General features: G+C 41.0%; 1 pseudogene; it reads right to left on the bottom strand.

Moving 5' to 3' along the window:
• Positions 1–6,342: 6,342 nt before the first annotated feature.
• LOC114117513 (single-stranded DNA-binding protein 2-like) lies at positions 6,343–7,561 on the bottom strand (annotated as a pseudogene).
• Positions 7,562–18,933: the final 11,372 nt, after the last annotated feature.

Below are 18,933 nucleotides of genomic sequence, written 5' to 3'. Positions count from 1 at the left end.
GGCTTTGGCTACATAGTACTGACACATGGTGGGAGAATTCATCATCCCCTGTGGCAGTACAGTCCATTGGTACCGTTTATGAGGTCCAATATGATTAGGATAAGGGAGAGAGAAAGCGAATCTCTCTCGGTCTAAAGGGTGTAAAGGTATATTAAGAAAGCAATCTTGTAAATCAATAATAATAATATGCCAATTTTGAGGAATAGTGGTAGGTGATGGGATTCCTGGTTGTAATGCACCCATAGGTTTCATGGATGCATTAACTTTTTTAAGGTCTGTTAGGAGACGCCATTTGTCTAAACAGATTTCTTTTTTATAACAAAAATAGGAGAGTTCCAAGGAGAACAAGATTCCTCAATATGCTTTAATTCTAGTTGTGTATCTAAGTTCCTTAGCCGTCTATAATTTCTCTTTCATGAGGGGCCACTGTTCTGTCCAAATAGGCTAGTCATTCTTCCAAGCTATTTTAATAATTGTATTGTTTGTTAAATGAGCAGTGGCCCCTAGGAAAAATGTGGAATGTATATCTGAGTTTGCCATTGCATAAGAAATCCCTTCCTATTACATTAAGGGGTGTGTCTATCACATAAGGTCTTAATGTTGCAGGTTGGCCTTCTGGTCTCTCACATGGATAAATTTGAGTACTCTGATAAACCTCTTGTACTTTGGTTTGAGAAATACCTGCAATTTGGCAAGAAATTTTTTGTACAGGCAAGGATTTGGGCCATAAATGTTTGGAAATAATAGTAATATCAGATCTAATGTCGAGGAGACCAGGAAATCTTTTACCATTAATTTTGATATTTATAGTCGGTTGGGCAAATTCAGATACCAATGATGTCCAAAAGGACTGTTTTTGATCTGTACTACCGAATCCGCCCTTCCATATATCATTAGAGGAGTTAATAGAAATGTAAGGTAAAAGAAGTAATTGAGCAATCTTATCCCCCTTTTTGAGTTGTCATAAAATCTGAGATGACATCATAATTTGAATTTCTCCTTTATAATCTGAATCAATTACTCCAGGGTGAACAGTAATTCCTTTAGAAGTCAAACTAGATTGGCCAAGTAAAAGACCGAAGGTTTGTGGGGGCAGGGGTCCAAAAAGTCCGGGAGGTATTCTAGAGGGGACTGCTTGAGGGTAAAGGAGAAAGTCACTGAGGGCTGGTATATCGATGGCAGCACTGCCAGACGTTGAGGGTTTGAGGGAGAAGATGGAATTTGTCCTTGGTTTTTGTTGAAGGGAAACTGGGGGGTCCCCTGCTTGGAGTTTCCCGGAATAGGATTCCCTTCAATGTCAAATTTAGATTTACAATCTTTGTCCCAGTGCATTCCTCTGCGGCAGTGAGGGCAGATTTTTGGAGGTTTTTTATTAGCTTTCTTAGGGCTGCTGCTGCTACTGCTAAGCCGCTTCAGTTGTGTCTTATTCTGTGCGACCCCATAGACGGCAGCCCACCAGGCTCCCCCGTCCCTGGGATTCTCCAAGCAAGAACACTGGAGTGGGTTGCCATTTCCTTCTCCAATGCATGAAAATGAAAAGTGAAAGTGAGGTCGCTCAGTCGTGTCCGACTCTTAGTGACCCCATGGACTGCAGCCCACCACGCTCCTCCGTCCATGGGATTTTCCAGGCAAGAGTACTGGAGTGGGTGCCATTGCCCTCTCCAGTCCCTTTTAAAATTCTTCTTATTTCTACATGTAAAGCATCCTTCATTTCCCTTTCTTAAGGCAGCAACCATTGTTTCAGCTAGCATTTGCATCTTTTGAGTTTCTGATCCTAGATTGCAACAATCCTTCAAATAATAATAGTCCCTGTCTCACGAATTGGAGCTATAGCCTTTTGATATTCCTGATTTGCATTTTCATGAGCAAGTAATTTCTCTAGTTGCCTTTTAGCTTCTTCTCCAAGCAGTGCGGGAAATAGCAGTTTCTAATCTAGCTAAAAAATCAGCATATGTTTCATTAGGTCCTTGCAATATTTTAGTGTAGCTACCTGTAGGCTCCCCTTGAGGAGTAATTCGATCCTAAGCTTCAAGGGCCACTGTTTTTAATTGTTCATGTAACAAGGGAGGGTACCGTATTCGAGCTTCTATGGCATCAAATTGTTCTGTACCAGTTAGCATCCCAAAAGTAATTTGATTTTGGGGAGCGCCAGCTCGAGCATTTCTGTGAGCATGATCTCCGGCTATATCATGAAACCACATTATCCATTGAAGATATTCTCCTGGTTTAAGGAGAGCTTTGTTAAAGTTCGCCAATCAAGGGGAATAAAATTTCCGATATAGGATGTTATATAATTTAGAAGTACTTTAGTAAAAGGTGATTGTGGGCCGTACACAGTTATAGCTTTTTTAATTTTTGCATGTGATAAAAATTATACCTTCATAGTGAGGTATTATGTGCCCTTGAGCGTCAGGATTTCTTAAAACTTGAAAGGCGGAGAAACCTTCGGCCTTAGAGACTTGTGATTATAAAGCCAGCAATTCAGAGAGCCTCTGTCTCAAAAGAGAATGAGTAGGTAGCAAATTTTGACAATTAAGAGTATGTGGTAAAAACTTATTATTGTTATTCAGAAAGGTGTTGTCAGTTTTAATGTCAAAAGGTGTCCTAGGGGAGTCGTTGCCAGAATCATTAGGTTCTAGCAAGGGAAAGACTTTGGGATTTGTGCCCGCTGGTAGGGGAGGAGCGCTTGGGCAACCGGGGCAGGGCTTGTAGGAAAATTCTGAATATTTTATCTTGTTCTCAGTCAGTCAGTTCAGTTCAGTCGCTCAGTCGTGTCCGACTCTTTGCGACCCCATGAATCGCAGCACGCCAAAAGGCTCCCTGTCCATCACCCACTCCCGGAGTTCACCCAGACTCACGTCCATCGAGTTGGTGATGCCATCCAGCCATCTCATCCTCTGTCGTCCCCTTCTCCTCCTGTCCCCAATCCCTCCCAGCATCAGAGTCTTTTCCAATGAATCAACTCTTCGCAAGAGGTCGCCAAACTATTGAAGTTACAGACTCAGTATCAGTCCTTCCAATGAACACCCAAGACTGATCTCCTTTAGAATGGACTGGTTGGATCTCCATGCAGTCCAGAGGACTCTCAAGAGTCTTCTCCAACACCACAGTTCAAAAGCATCAATTCTTCAGCGCTCAGCTTTCTTCACAGTCCAACTCTCACATCCATACATGACCACTGGAAAAACAATAGCCTTGACTAGACAGACCTTTGTTGGCAAAGTAATGTCTCTGCTTTTGAATATGCTATCTAGGTTGGTCATAACTTTTCTTCCAAGGAGTAAGCATCTTTTAATTTCATGGCTGCAATCACCATCTGCAGTGATTTTGGAGCCCCAAAAAATAAAGTCTGACACTGTTCCCACTGTTTCCCCATCTATTTCCCATGAAGTGATGGGACCAGATGCCATGATCTTCGTTTTCTGAATGTTGAGCTTTAAGCCAACTTTTTCACTCTCCTCTTTCACTTTCATCAAGAGGCTCTTTAGTTCCTCTTCACTTTCTGCCATAAGGGTGGTGTCAGCTGCATATCTGAGGTTATTGATATTTCTCCCGGCAATCTTGATTCCAGCTTGTGTTTCTTCCAGTCCAGTGTTTCTCATGATGTACTCTGCACATAAGTTAAATAAGCAGAGTGACAATATACAGCCGTGACGTACTCCTTTTCCTATTTGGAACCAGTCTGTTGCTCCACGTCCAGTTCTAACTGTTGCTTCCTGACCTGCATACAGATTTCTCAAGAGGCAGGTCAGGTGGTCTGGTATTCCCATCTCTTTCAGAATTTTCCACAGTTTATTGTGATCCACACAGTCAAAAGCTTTGGCATAGTCAATAAAGCAGAAATAGATGTTTTTCTGGAACTCTCTTGCTTTTCCACGATCCAGTGGATGTTGGCAATTTGACCTCTGGTTCCTCTGCCTTTTCTAAAACCAGCTTGAACATCTGGAAGTTCACGGTTCACGTATTGCTGAAACCTGGCTTGGAGAATTTTGAGCATTACTTTACTAGCATGTGCGATGACTGCAATTGTGCGGTAGTTTGAGCATTTTTTGGCATTGCCTTTCTTTGGGATTGGAATCAAAATGGACCTTTTCCAGTCCTGTGGGCACTGCTGAGTTTTCCAAATGTGCTGGCATATTGAGTGCAGCACTTTCACAGCATTATCTTCCAGGATTTGAAATAGCTCAACTGGAATTCCATCACTTCCACTAGCTTTGTTTATAGTGATGCTTCCTAAGGCCCACTTGACTTCACATTCCAAGATGTCTGGCTCTAGGTGAGTGATCACACCATCGTGATTATCTGGGTCATGAAGATCTTTTTTGTACAGTTCTTCTGTGGATTGTTGCCACCTCTTCTCAATATCTTCTGCTCCTGTTAGGTCCAGACCATTTCTGTCCTTTATCAAGCCTATCTTTACATGAAATATTCCCTTGGTATCTTTAATTTTCTTGAAGAGATCTCTAGTCTTTCCCATTCTGATATTTTCCTCTATTTCTTTGCACTGATCACCGAGGAAGGCTTTCTTATCTCTCCTTGCTATTCTTTGGAACTCTGCATTCAGATGCTTATATCTTTCCTTTTCTCCTTTGTTTTTCATCTCTCTTCTTTTCACAGCTATTTGTAAGGCCTCCTCAGACAGCCATTTTGCTTTTTTGCATTTCTTTTCCGTGGGGATGGTCTTGATCCCTGTCTCCTGTACAATGTCACGAACCTCCGTCCATAGTTCATCAGGCACTCTATCTATCAGATCTAGCCCCTTAAATCTATTTCTCACTTCCACTGTGTAATCATAAGGGATTTGATTTAGGTCATACCTGAATGGTCTAGTGTTTTCCCTACTTTCTTCAATTTAAGTCTGAATTTGGCAATAAGGAGTTCATGATCTGAGCCACAGTCAGCTCCCGGTCTTGTTTTTGCTGACTGTATTGAGCTTCTCCATCTTTGGCTGCAAAGAATATAATCAATCTGATTTCGGTGTTGACCATCTGGTGATGTCCATGTGTAGAGTCTTCTCTTGTGTTGTTGGAAGAGGGTGTTTGCTATGACCGGTGCGTTCTCTTGGCAAAACTCTATCAGCCTTTGCCCTGCTTCATTCCGCATTCCAAGGCCAAATTTGCCTGTTACTCCAGGTGTTTCTTGACTTCCTACTTTTGCATTCTAGACCCCTATAATGAAAAGGACATCTTTTTCGGGTGTTAGTTCTAAAAGGTCTTGTAGGTCTTCATAGAACTGTTCAACTTCAGCTTCTTCAGCATTACTGGTTGGGGCATAGACTTGGATTACTGTGATATTGAATGGTTTGCCTTGGAGACGAACAGAGATCATTCTGTCATTTTGAGATTGCATCCAAGTACTGCATTTCGGACTCTTCTGTTGACAGTGATGGCTACTCCATTTCTTCTAAGGGATTCTTGCCCACAGTAGTAAATATAATGGTCATCTGAGTTAAATTCACCCATTCCAGTCCATTTTAGTTCACTGATTCCTAGAACGTTGATGTTCACTCTTGCTGTCTCCTGTTTGACCACTTCCAATTTGCCTTGATTTATGGACCTAACATTCCAGGTTCCTATGCAATATTGCTCGTTACAGCATCGGACCTTGCTTCTATCGCCAGTCACATCCACAGCTGGGTATTGTTTTTGCTTTGGCTCCATCCCTTCATTCTTTCTGGAGTTATTTCCCCACTGATCTCCAGTAGCATATTGGGCACCTACCAACCTGGGGAGTCCCTCTTTCAGTGTCCTATCATTTTGCCTTTTCATACTGTTCATGGGGTTCTCAAGGCAAGAATACTGACGTGGTTTGCCATTCCCTTCTCCAGTGGACCACATTCTGTCAGACCTCTCCACCATGACCTGCCTGTCTTGGGTGGCCCGCAGGGCATGGCCTAGTTTCACTGAGTTAGACAAGGCTGTGGTCCTAGTGTGATTAGATTGACTATTTTTCTGTGATTCTGGTTTTAGTGTGTCTGCCCTCTGATGCCCTCTCACAACACCTACCGTCTTACTTGAGTTTCTCTTACCTTGGATGTGGGGTATCCCTTCACAGCTGCTCCAGCAAAGCACAGCCACTGCTTGGTACCTTGGAGGAGGGGTATCTCCTCATCACCAGCCCTCCTGACCTTGAATGTGGAGTGGCTCCTCTTGGCTCTCCTGCACCACGCATACAGTACATTCTCTTTCCCACACATATGCACACACAGATAATCATTTAAAGTTCAGTTGAGGGCACTTCTAATGTGCCGCTCCGTACAATTATTCGAATCATGTTTGGACCAACTTTCTTCACAAAATAGGGGAGAGAGCAGGAAATAAAAAGGTTGGTTTGGTGTGACTGAGATTCCTTTAACTGTACACTGTGATGAATAATTTTCTTCCATAGTAGTTCTGTGAAGGGCTGACTCACTGTAGTTTCTGTGAGGAGACTTGGTAATGGATCACATACTCATTGTCATGCTAGGGGAGTAACTCTCACCCTGAAAAGGATTTAAGGAATTTCCACCCATTTCGCCATCATCCCTCTGAGTGCCCAGCTGATTACTCAGGCTCATATTATTTGGAGAATTCTTGGAAATACTGTGCATATCTCCTGAGCCTAAAGAGCGGTTCATGTAATGTGACTCCATTCCTCCTCATCCACCCACAGGACCATCTGACCCAGAGCCCATTGGAAAATTAGGATGTTACATCCTGGAGGTATTGCATTCATTAAAGTATACATGTTGTCTCCAGAGTTGGTTGAATCTGCTGGACTAGGCATGATGGGTGTTCCTGGTGGCCCTCCACCTCCAGGAGGACCTACATAATTCCCAGGAGATGCTGAGAAGTATGGTATTAAATTGGCATTTGTTGGGTTTCGCCAAGGTCTACCACCACCTGGGCCCATGTTCATTCCAGGCATTCCGGGGCCACCCAAAGCATTCCTTTTGGAGGAGTCATTCTCTGGATTGGCCTATCCATATTTGGATGACCTTGTTGTCGAGTTGGATCTATTCCACTGGGAACTAATGGCTGACTTCCTGGGACGCCTCCAAGTGCCTGGTTAAGCATCCTCAACGGGGGCCATGGACCTCTCGGGTACTGAGGTGACATAGAGGGCTGAAAGAGCCCTGGTGGTACAGGGCCTCCTGGCGTGCCATCTCCTGGGGGAATGTTCCCTAGCCCTGGGCTGGGAGCTGCTGCAGCACTGTAATCCTGGAAGGCTTTTGCTTCACTTGAATGTCCACATGTTTCCCGTCTTTCTGGAGCTGCACAGCAGAGATCCCAAAATACACACCGCCAAGAATGTAAGAATCCTGATGGCTACCCCAAAGTGATGTTCTTTTCCCATCTTATCTCTGGTAAAAATGTTTGGGCTGATTTCTGAGCTCCTACATGGAGCAGATACTCATATACGTAGAGTGCTAACTTCTCCCGGCACTGCTCTTACTCTGGCCTTTGCTGTAACACTTGTGCCGAGAGCAGCTCCCACTGTCACGCACCTGTCAACCCATCACAGCCTCCCTGGGAACAGCCCCATCCCCATGGCGACCCACGCAGCCACCAAGGATCGACATTTCTATATTGAATTTTTCCTTCTAGAAATATGGTTTACCTTTCCATAGTCATTTCCTGATCCTTAAGATTTTATCTTTTTCCTTATATAGACCATGGACTTTAATACTTTCTACTAATTTTATCAACGTAATTTACTATATCAATAACATAAAGGAGCAAACCCATAAGATTGTATCAGTAGATACCCCCAAAGAAGCAGTGTGTGAAAATCAACAACTATTCCTAATAAAACTCTATGCAAAATAGGTATAGAAATAGAAATCTAAGTGTAACAGTGTCCATTTGCCAAAAACTAACAACAAACATTAACTGCTAAAGTACTCAAATTAAGAACTAGACAAGGAGGTCCACTATTAGCATAAATATTTAACATTATTTTGAAGATTTTATCTGATTTGTTTATTCATTTGGCACATGTTTATTGAGTGTTTGCTATGAATTGTTTTAGGTACAACAGTCTATAGAGCAATGAAAAAATATCCTGCCTTTGTAGAGCTTACAGCTGAAGGAATGAGGCAGTAAAGTAGAAAGAGTGGCATAAATATTTGAAAAGAAGAGATAAAATTATTTAGCTTTTCATATATGATTACACTTCTAGAAATCCTAGTCAATTAAAAACTAAAAATTTATAAGAATTTAATAAAGTGACTGATAGAAAATAAAGGTACACAAGCTTTTTTTAAGATTTTTCTGATGTGGACAACAAAGTCTTTATTGAATATGTTACAATATTGCTTCTGTTTTATGTTTGAGTTTTTTGGTTAGTCTTGTGGGAATCTTACCTCCTCGACCAGGGATCAAACCCACATCCTCTTTGGTAGGTGAAGTCCTTAACACTGGACTGCCAGGGAAGTCCCTGGTACATAAACTTTTGAGAGTAGCAATGACTAGTTTGAAATAGACATGATTAAAATATCCCTCTTATTAAAGTGTTTTTTATTCATACTCACAGATTCACAATATTTGAGTCCTAACGTTAAAAGAGCAAGCAGATGTTCACAACACGTGCTGTCCCCAAACCACTTGGCCTAACCGCTCCCGTTCAGAGGACCCCTTGTGCTATGAAAGCTCGTCCCCTGGAATGCACAGTAGAAAAGCCAGCTATTTGTACATCCAGTTCTATTGGGTCTGTTCTTTGTGTTTGGGGGCCCATACCTGGTGTATTAAATTCAGATTGTGCAGTGACTTGCTGAATTAGGAGGCACAAGCCACCGGCTCTGGTTGGCAGGTAGCTCCTTCAGCATCTGTGCTTACACTTTAGGGAAGTGAAACCCTGGGGTCATTTTGATTGAAGGCACGATTGCTGTCCATTTATACAAAGGGAGTCACACAAGATTTACTCCTTACAGACCCCAGAAACAGAGTGTGTGTAGAGGGGAACAGGGGCATGCACAGTGAACCAGGGGAAGGCCAGTTCTCTGTCCCATGTTACAAACGAGCAAGAAATAGAGAGCAACGTAGCAAGCTTAGGGGTAGAGGTCACCAACTTTTCTGGGGCTCAACACTCAGTGGTTATTTTAAAAGATCCCCACCTCCTAGAGTAATGAAAATAAAACAAAAATAAACAAATGGGAACTAATTAAACATAAAAGCTTTTGCACAACCATAAACAAAATGAAAGACAACCCACAGAATGGGAGAAAGTAATTGCAAATGAAGTGACCCACAAGGGATTAATTTGCAAAATATACAAACAGCTCTCAGCTCAATATCCAGAAAGCAACCTGTCAAAAAATGGGGTGAATATCTAAATAGACATTTCTCCAAAGAAGACATACAAATGGCCAAGGGGCACTTTGAAAAGATGCTCAACATCACTAATTATCAGAGAAATGTAAATCAAAAGTGTAATGAAGTATCACCTCACACCTGTCAGAATGGCCATCATCAAAAAATCTACAAACAATAAATGCTGGAGAGGGTGTGAAGAAAAGGGAACCCTTCTGTGCTGTTTGTGGCAATGTAAATTGGTATAACTACTATGGAGAGCAATATGGAGGTTCCTTTAAATACTAAAAATAGAGCTGCCGCATGATCCAGCAACCTATGACTGGGCATATATCCAGAGGAAACCATACTTTGAAAAGATACATGTACCTCAGTGTTCATTGCAGCACTGTGTACAATAGGCAGGGCATAGAAGCAAACTAAATGTCCATCAACAGAGGAACGGATAAAGATGTAGTACATATATACAAGGGAATATTACTCAGCCATAAAAAGAGCAAAATAGTGCCATTTGCAGCTACACAGATGGACTTAAAGACTGTCACCTGAGTGAAATAAGTCAAGACACAGAAAGCCAAATATCATGTGATATTACTTATATATGGAATCTGAAAAACAAATGGTACAAATGATTCTATTTACAAAAGAGAACTAGAGTTGCAGATGAAGAAAAACATGGTTACCAAGGGGTTAAGGGGGTGGTAAATCAGGAGACTGGGATTGACTTATACACATTACTATATGTAAAATAGATAAATAATAAGCCAGGCTCTTCTATCCATGGAATTTTCAAGGCAAGAATACTGGAATGGGTTGCCATTTCCTTCTCCAGAGCATCCACCCACAGATCAAACCAACATCTCTTTCGTCTCCTGCATTGGCAGCCAGATTCTTTACTGGTAGCACCACCTGGGAAGCCCATGGATAGGACAGGGAACTCTCCTCAGTACTCTGTAATAACCTATACGGGAACAGAATCTTGAAAAGAGTGGATATATGTATACGACAAAGCTATGGTTTTTCCACAGGCTTTTGAGTTCCTCTTCACTTTCTGCCATAAGGGTGGTGTCAGCTGCATATCTGAGGTTATTGATATTTCTCCCAGCAATCTTCATTCCAGCTGTGTTTCTTCCAGTCCAGCGTTTCTCATGATGTACTCTGCACATAAGTTAAATAAGCAGAGTGACAATATACAGCCGTGACGTACTCCTTTTCCTATTTGGAACCAGTCTGTTGCTCCACGTCCAGTTCTAACTGTTGCTTCCTGACCTGCATACAGATTTCTCAAGAGGCAGGTCAGGTGGTCTGGTATTCCCATCTCTTTCAGAATTTTCCACAGTTTATTGTGATCCACACAGTCAAAGGCTTTGGCATAGTCAATAAAGCAGAAATAGATGTTTTCCTGGAACTCTCTTGCTTTTTCCCTGATCCAGCGAATGTTGGCAATTTGATCTCTGGTTCCTCTGCCTTTTCTAAAACCAGCTTGAACATCTGGAATTTCACGGTTCACGTATTGCTGAAACCTGGCTTGGAGAATTTTGAGCATCACTTTACTAGCATGTGCGATGAGTGCAATTGTGCGGTAGTTTGAGCATTTTTTGGCATTGCCTTTCTTTGGGATTGGAATCAAAACTGACCTTTTCCAGTCCTGTGGGCACTGCTGAGTTTTCCAAATGTGTTGGCTTATTGAGTGCAGCACTTTCACAGCATCATCTTTCAGGATTTGAAACAGCTCCACTGGAATTCCATCACCTCCACTAGCTTTGTTTGTAGTGATACTTCCTAAGGCCCACTTGACTTCACATTCCAGGATGTCTGGCTCTAGATGGGTGATCACACCATCGTGATTATCTGGGTTGTGAAGATCTTTTTTGTACAGTTCTTCTGTGTTTTCTTGCCACCTCTTCTTAATATCTTCTGCTTCTGTTGAGTCCATACCATTTCTGTCCTTTATCAAGCCCATCTTTGCATGAAATATTCCCTTGGTATCTCTAATTTTCTTGAAGAGATCTCTAGTCTTTCCCATTCTGTTGTTTTCCTCTATTTCTTTGCATTGATCGCTTAAGAAGGCTTTCTTATCTCTTCTTGCTATTCTTTGGAACTCTACATTCAGATGCTTATATCTTTCCCTTTCTCCTTTGTTTTTCATCTCTCTTCTTTTCACAGCTATTTGTAAGGCCTCCTCAGACAGCCATTTGCTTTTTTGCATTTCTTTTCCATGGGGATGGTCTTGATCCCTGTCTCCGGTACAATGTCACGAACCTCCGTCCATAGTTCATCAGGCACTCTATCTATCAGATCTAGCCCCTTAAATCTATTTCTCACTTCCACTGTGTAATCATAAGGGATTTGATTTAGGTCATACCTGAATGGTCTAGTGTTTTCCCTACTTTCTTCAATTTAAGTCTGAATTTGGCAATAAGGAGTTCATGATCTGAGCCACAGTCAGCTCCTGGTCTTGTTTTTGCTGACTGTATTGAGCTTCTCCATCTTTGGCTGCAAAGAATATAATCAATCTGATTTTGGTGTTGACCATCTGGTGATGTCCATGTGTAGAGTCTTCTCTTGTGTTGTTGGAAGAGGGTGTTTGCTATGACCGGTGTGTTCTCTTGGCAAAACTCTATCAGCCTTTGCCCTGCTTCATTCCGCATTCCAAGGCCAAATTTGCCTGTTACTCCAGGTGTTTCTTGACTTCCTACTTTTGCATTCTAGACCCCTATAATGAAAAGGACATCTTTTCGGGTGTTAGTTCTAAAAGGTCTTGTAGGTCTTCATAGAACTGTTCAACTTCAGCTTCTTCAGCATTACTGGTTGGGGCATAGACTTGGATTACTGTGATATTGAATGGTTTGCCTTGGAAATGAACAGAGTTCATTCTGTCGTTTTTGAGATTGCATCCAAGTACTGCATTTTGGACTCTTTTGTTGACCGTGATGGCTACTCTATTTCTTCTGGGGGATTCCTGCCCGCAGTAGTAGATGTAATGGTCATCTGAGTTAAATTCACCCATTCCAGTCCATTTTAGTTCTCTGATTCCTAGAATGTCGACGTTCACTCTTGCCATCTCCTGTTTGACCACTTCCAATTTGCTTTGATTCATGGACCTGACATTCCAGGTTCCTATGGAGAAGGAAATGGCACCCCACTCCAGTGTTCTTGCCTGGAGAATCCCAGGGACAGGGGGGCCTGGTGGGCTGCCATCTATGGGATCGCACAGAGTCGGACACGACTGAAGCGACTTAGCAGCAGCAGCAGCATGCCATATTGCTCTTTACAGCATCGGACCTTGCTTCTATCACCAGTCACATCCACAACTGGGTATTGTTTTTGCTTTGGCTCCATCCCTTCACTCTTTCTGGAGTTATTTCTCCACTGATCTCCAGTAGCGTGTTGGGTACCTACTGACCTGGGGAGTTCCTTTCAGTATCCTATCATTTTGCCTTTTCATACTGTTCATGGGGTTCTCAAGGCAAGAATAGTGAAGTGGTTTGCCATTCCCTTCTCCAGTGGACCACATTAGGCTTATTAAATGTATTTGCAAAAACAGTAAAATAATAAAATTGAATCTAGCAGTATATTAAATAATACATTATGGGCTTTCCTGGCGGCTCAGACAGTAAAGAATTTGCCTGCAATGCAGGAGACCCAGATTCAATCCCTGGTTTGGGAAGATTCCCTGAAAAAGGGAATGGCTACCCATGCCAATATTCCTGCCTGAAGAATTCCATGGACAGAGGAGCCTGGTGGGTACAGTCCATGGGGTCACAAACAGTGAGACACGACTGAGTGACTAACACACTACACATGACTGAATAGAGCTTATCTCAGGACTTCAGGGTTAATTCACCATTAGGAAATTTATCAGTGTAGTTCACCAGATTAAAAAAGAGAGAATATATCAGAAGAAGCAGGAAGAGAATTTGATGACATTTGAAACAGACGTCCATGAAAAAGAATATGCAAGTCTTTTAACAAAATAGGAACAGAGGTAAATTCCTTTAGCCTGATAAAGGATATTCACCAAATTCCAACAAGGAGGGACTTCCCTGGTGGCTCAGTGGTAAAGAATCCACCTGCCAATGCGGGAGACACGGGTTTGGTCCCTGGTCCAGGAAGATCCCACATGCTGTGGAGTAACTAAGCCCGTGGGCCATAACTACTGAGCCCGTGCTCTAGAGCCCAGGAGCTGCAACTACTGAAGCCTGTGCAACCAGAGCCGGTGCTCTGCAACAAGAGGAGCCACCGCAGTGAGAAGCCCACACCCCGCAGCCAGAGAGAGAGGGGCCCCGACTCAGCACAACCAGAGAAAAAGAGCCCTCCCAGCAACGAAGATCCAGCACTGCCAAAAACAAAGAAAACTGCATGTCAAAAAAAATCCTACAAGGAGGGTGGACAGCTATAGTCCATGGGGTTACAGAGTCTACTTAGCGACTAAACAACAACAATAAACAGTAGTTAGTGGTAAAACTTTAGATGTAGTCCCACAGTCTCATTAAAGTAAAGAACATGATAAAGGCCTTATCAGTGCATCTGATAGACTGGCAATTCTGGCCTCATAAATAAAACAAAAGGAGGAAGGGAGGGAGGAAGGAAAGAGAAGGAATTGAGGAAGAAGAAAAAAATGTGGAGAGGCAAATGAATGCCTATATAGAAAATCAAAGAGACTAAATGGGCGTGCTATGAAAAGTAATGAAATCTAGAATTCCATTCAGAAGAGCATAACAATATTGAGGAATAGAATTATTATGAGAACTAAAGAAAATTAAAGAAAGCAAAATGTAAATCCAGACAAAATGGTGTAATGAGAGGCCTGTAAGAAAATATTTATAAACAAAAAGATTTTTTCAGTATATAAATCTGAGCTTGTTAACATGTTAGTCACTCAGTTGTATAGCTCTTTGTGACCCCATTGATTGTGGCCCACCAGGCTCCTCTGTCCGTGGAATTCTCCAGGCAAGAATACTGGAATGGGTTGCCATGCCCTTCTCCAGGATCTGCCTGACCCAGGGATCAAACTTGAGTCTCCCACATTGCAGATTCTTTACCATCTGAGTCACTAGGGAAGCCCTGAGTTTGTTCACTTCAGTTCAGTTCAGTTCAGTCGCTCAGTTGTGTCCAACTCTTTGCGACCCCGTGAATCGCAGCACGCCAGGCCTCCCTGTCCATCACCAACTCCCGGAGTTCACTCAGGCTCACGTCCATCGAGTCTGTGATGCCATCCAGCCATCTCATCCTGGGGTCGTCCCCTTCTCCTCCTGCCCCTAGTCCCTCCCAGCATCAGAGTCTTTTCCAGTGAGTCAACTCTTCACATGAGGTGGCCAAAGTATTGGAGTTTCAGCTTTAGCATCATTCCTTCCAACGAACACCCAGGGCTAATCTTCAGAATGGACTGGTTGGATCTCCTTGCAGTCCAAGGGACTCTCAACAGTCTTCTCCAACACCACAGTTCAAAAGCATCAATTCTTCAGCGCTCAGCTTTCTTCACAGTCCAACTCTCACATCCATACATGACTACTGGAAAAACCATAGCCTTGACTAGATGGACCTTAGTGGGCAAAATAATGTCTCTGCTTTTGAATATGCTATCTAGGTTGGTCATAACTTTTCTTCCAAGGAGTAAGCATCTTTGTTTGAGTTTGTTACCTTTCGTCAAAAGTTAAAGATGAAGGTATTCTTTCCCAGGTCTTTCCCAGGTGACACAGTGGTAAAGAATCCACATCTCCAGTGCAGGAGATGCAAGAGATTTGAGTTTGATCCCTGAGTCGGGAAGACCTTCCGGAGAAGGAAATGGCAACCCACTGCAGTATTCTTCCCTGGAAAATTCCATGGACAGAGAAGCCTGGCAAGCTAAAGTCCATAGGGTCCCAAAGAGTTGGACACGACTGAGTAACTAAGCACATTTTTTCTCCACATTTTTGCCAGCAATAGCTGCGATAGCTCATTTTCATTTTTTGCCTGTCTGACAGGTAGAATGTCATATTGTTTTACATTGAATTTCTGGACTAACAGTGAATTTAAGCATCTTTTCATTATTTCTTGGCAGAAAATTTTCTCCTCTCTGCTTTGTTTATTCAAATTGTTTGTTCATTCCTATATTGGATTAATTTTTAAGAGCTTTTGACATATTATGAATATTAACACATTGTCTTTCTACTTAGTGTATTTTATTCTTTCTTTCTTTTTTCTGGCCGTGCTGCACAGCTTGCAGGATCTTAGTTCCCTGAACAGGGACTGAACCCAGGGCATGGCAGTGAAGGTACCAAGTTCTAACCACAATTCCTAATTTATTCTTTCTTTAGGATAATTTTATCCAATTATAAAAATGCCAAATCATATTGGGATCCTAATTGAAATTATATTAAATATGTACATGAATTTTGGGAGAACTAATATTTTATGATAGTAAATAAATTCCTAAAACATGATTCAAACTGTAAAGAAGATGACTGATAAATTTGATATCAAAATTTTAAAAATTATTGTGATCCAAGATAATATTACTAAGAAAAATATAGGTGACAGGGAAATAAATATATAAAGAACTAAAATTCTGAACACTTACTTACATATCAGTAGGAAAAACATAATCAATCCTAAGAAAATTAGCAAATAATATAAATAACAATGTATAGAAAAGAAATCCAAATGATAAAATATAAAAGACCCTCACTTAACAAAATGCAAATTAAAACATAGAAATACTACTTTTTCACCAATTAGATTATCAGAAATGAATTATTTGGCAATATCAACTGTTGGAGAAGGTATGGAGAATTTTTATGGATTGCTGATGGGAGTGTACGTTGAAGCAGGCCCTATGAAAACAACTTGATAGCATCTAATAAAATTGAAAAATATACCTGCTGAATGACTCTATGACCTATAGACAATCACAAATAGGCACAAGGAAACAGGTTCAAGGATGTTCACTGGAGCATTATTTGTAATAGCAAAAAATTGATAATAGTCTAAATGCCCATCAAAGAGGAAATGAATAAATTAAATGCAAAGTATTATTACAAAGGAATGCTACAAGGTGGCTAAAAAGAGAGAACCTAACATATAACACATTGTGGAGTGAAGGGCAAACCACAGAATGATATGAATGATGTTATAGCTTTTGTGTTAAACACACGAAACACATTAGGCGTAAATGTATGTGTATATGTACACAGGATGGATTCATGATGGGAGTTGGAAAAGATTATTGTATCATCTTATTTATAATGACACTCGGGGGAAAACTCAAGGAATCTCTTAAAAATATACCCAAGGTAAAAGATCAAAAAAAATCTGCCAATCAGAAACAGAATTAAAGCAGAAAGTATGCTTTGCTGGAGTGAGAGGAATAACTTGGTCTCTGGAAAGGGAAAGAGGGTTGGAAGGAGTCGTAATGGAACTTTAGCTTTACTGTGTGTGTGTGTGTGTGTGTGTGTGTTAGTCACTCAGTCGTGTCTGACTCTTGAGACCTCATGGACTGTAGCCCACCAGGCTCCTCTGTCCATGGAATTCTCCAGGCAAGAACACTGGAGTGGGTAGCCATTCCCGTCTCCAGGGTTAACTTTATTATACTTTTTTAAAAGAAGAATGTATATATTTATTGCTTCTGTAATTATTTTTTAAGGTATACCAGAGACTTTGGGCTTTAAGATGGTAAAGAAGGAATTTCCCTAGTGGTCCAGTGGTTAAGACTCTGCTGTTAATGCAAGGAGCCCGGGTTCCATCCCTGGTTAGGGAACTAGATCCCACATGTGGAAACTAAGACCCAGTGCAGCCAAATAAATAAATAAAAAATTTAAAAAAGAGAAAGATATGGCAAAGCAAAAATAGCCTACGACTCTTGGAATTTGGAGGCAATGGCTACCTTGAAAGGCTGGACTGAGATGGACATGCTGAAAAAATCTGATTTAAATATAAACAGGATCACCAGGTATAACTAGATATTTGAGAAACGCCACCAACAGGGTAGAGACAGAAATCCCCCTCCTCAATCAGACAGAAAAAGGTTTCTCATCACTCCTAAGTGAGATACTCAAGAGAATGAAAATATATGTCCAGAGGAAACTGGTACACAAATATTCACGGTAGCATTATTCATAATCGCCAAAAAGTGGAAAGAACCCATATGTCGATCAACTGATGAATAAACAAAATAAATATGTATAGCTGTACAATGGAGTATTATTTGGCTGTGAAATGTAATGAAGTATTGATATCTACTACAACATGGGTGGGTGGACCTTGAAATCATCACATGAAGTGAAATAAATCAGACATAGAAAGCCACATATTATGTGGTTCTATTTATACAAAATGTCCAGAAAAGACAGATCTATAGATTAGCGGCTGCCTAGAACTGGGGGTGGAGAATGGAAAGTAGCTACTGACAGATACTATTTCCTTTTTGAGATTATGAAAATATTCTAAAATTCACTTGTGTTGATGATTGCATCACCTGTGAGTGTACTTAAAAACCACTGAAATGATCAGTAAAAAAAAAAAAAAAAAAAAGAACCACTGAACTGTATACTTTAAGTGGGTAAATTTTATGATATGTGAATTATATCTCAATAAAGCTGGTGTTATAAAGTCATCTAAAAGGAAGCAAAGATATTGGAGAGCAAAGGGGAAAACTTCAGCCCTCCTCTTTTCATGTTTGGAACAAGCTCTTCAAAAATCCTATTTCAGAGAACTTGTTTCTGCAGCCACATTACTTGCTTCCAGTGCCTTACTATTTTCATTCTCATTAAGAGAATTTATAGGATTAAATTAATTACTGGAATTTTTTTCAGTGAATGTCCTTCTTTTTCTGACTCACCTTCTGTTTTAGGGTCCCTGGCCTTGAGACAGTCCTCTATGAACTTTATGAAATGTGTCCTGTTCAGGCCTGCTTGGGCTAAAAATTAGTTTTACAAAGTATAAACAATACCTACTTGTTATATTAAAAATTAAGATAAAAATACATAAACAAACAAAGTAAAAATACTCAATTTCACTCTTTTCCAGAAACAACCTTCACTTGCATTTGGTTGTGTCTTTCCATAGTGCTTTTGTCCACATGCAACCAAAGTTATTTATTAAAAATAAAAAAATCATGTTGTACAGACAGTATGGCAGCTTGTTTTCACATTCAAATATCTTGACTCTCCTTTCATGCCAGCATGTATGGCTTACTTATAATACTTTATTGTGATGACTTCATAGTATTCCACAACATAGATCTATCATAAAATGTTATTTTTTCTTTTTTTTAAATTTATTTTTATTGAAGTATAATTGATTTACAATGTTATATTAGTTTCAGATGTACAATCATAATTGTTTTTAGGGTTTTTTTGTCCTCTGCATGTGGGATCTTAGTTCCCAGACCAGGGGTCGAACCTGCACCTCCTACATGGAAGCAGAGTCTTAACTGCTGGACCATCAGGAAAGTTTCCAATCAAGAACTGTTTCACCATCCTCCTTAATGAAATGTCTACTGTTTTTACTATTACAAATAGTTATACAATAGATGGTTATTTTTGTATCTTTATGCACTTGGTCCGGAGAAGGCAATGGCAACACACTCCAATGCTCTTGCCTGGAGAATCCCAGGGATGGGGGAGCCTGGTGGGCTGCCGTCTATGGGGTCGCACATAGTCAG

The sequence above is a fragment of the Ovis aries genome, chromosome 1 (assembly GCF_016772045.2).
Source record: "Ovis aries strain OAR_USU_Benz2616 breed Rambouillet chromosome 1, ARS-UI_Ramb_v3.0, whole genome shotgun sequence".
In the NCBI taxonomy this organism is placed as follows: domain Eukaryota; kingdom Metazoa; phylum Chordata; class Mammalia; order Artiodactyla; family Bovidae; genus Ovis; species Ovis aries.
This window is presented reverse-complemented; position numbering and strand designations above follow the sequence as displayed.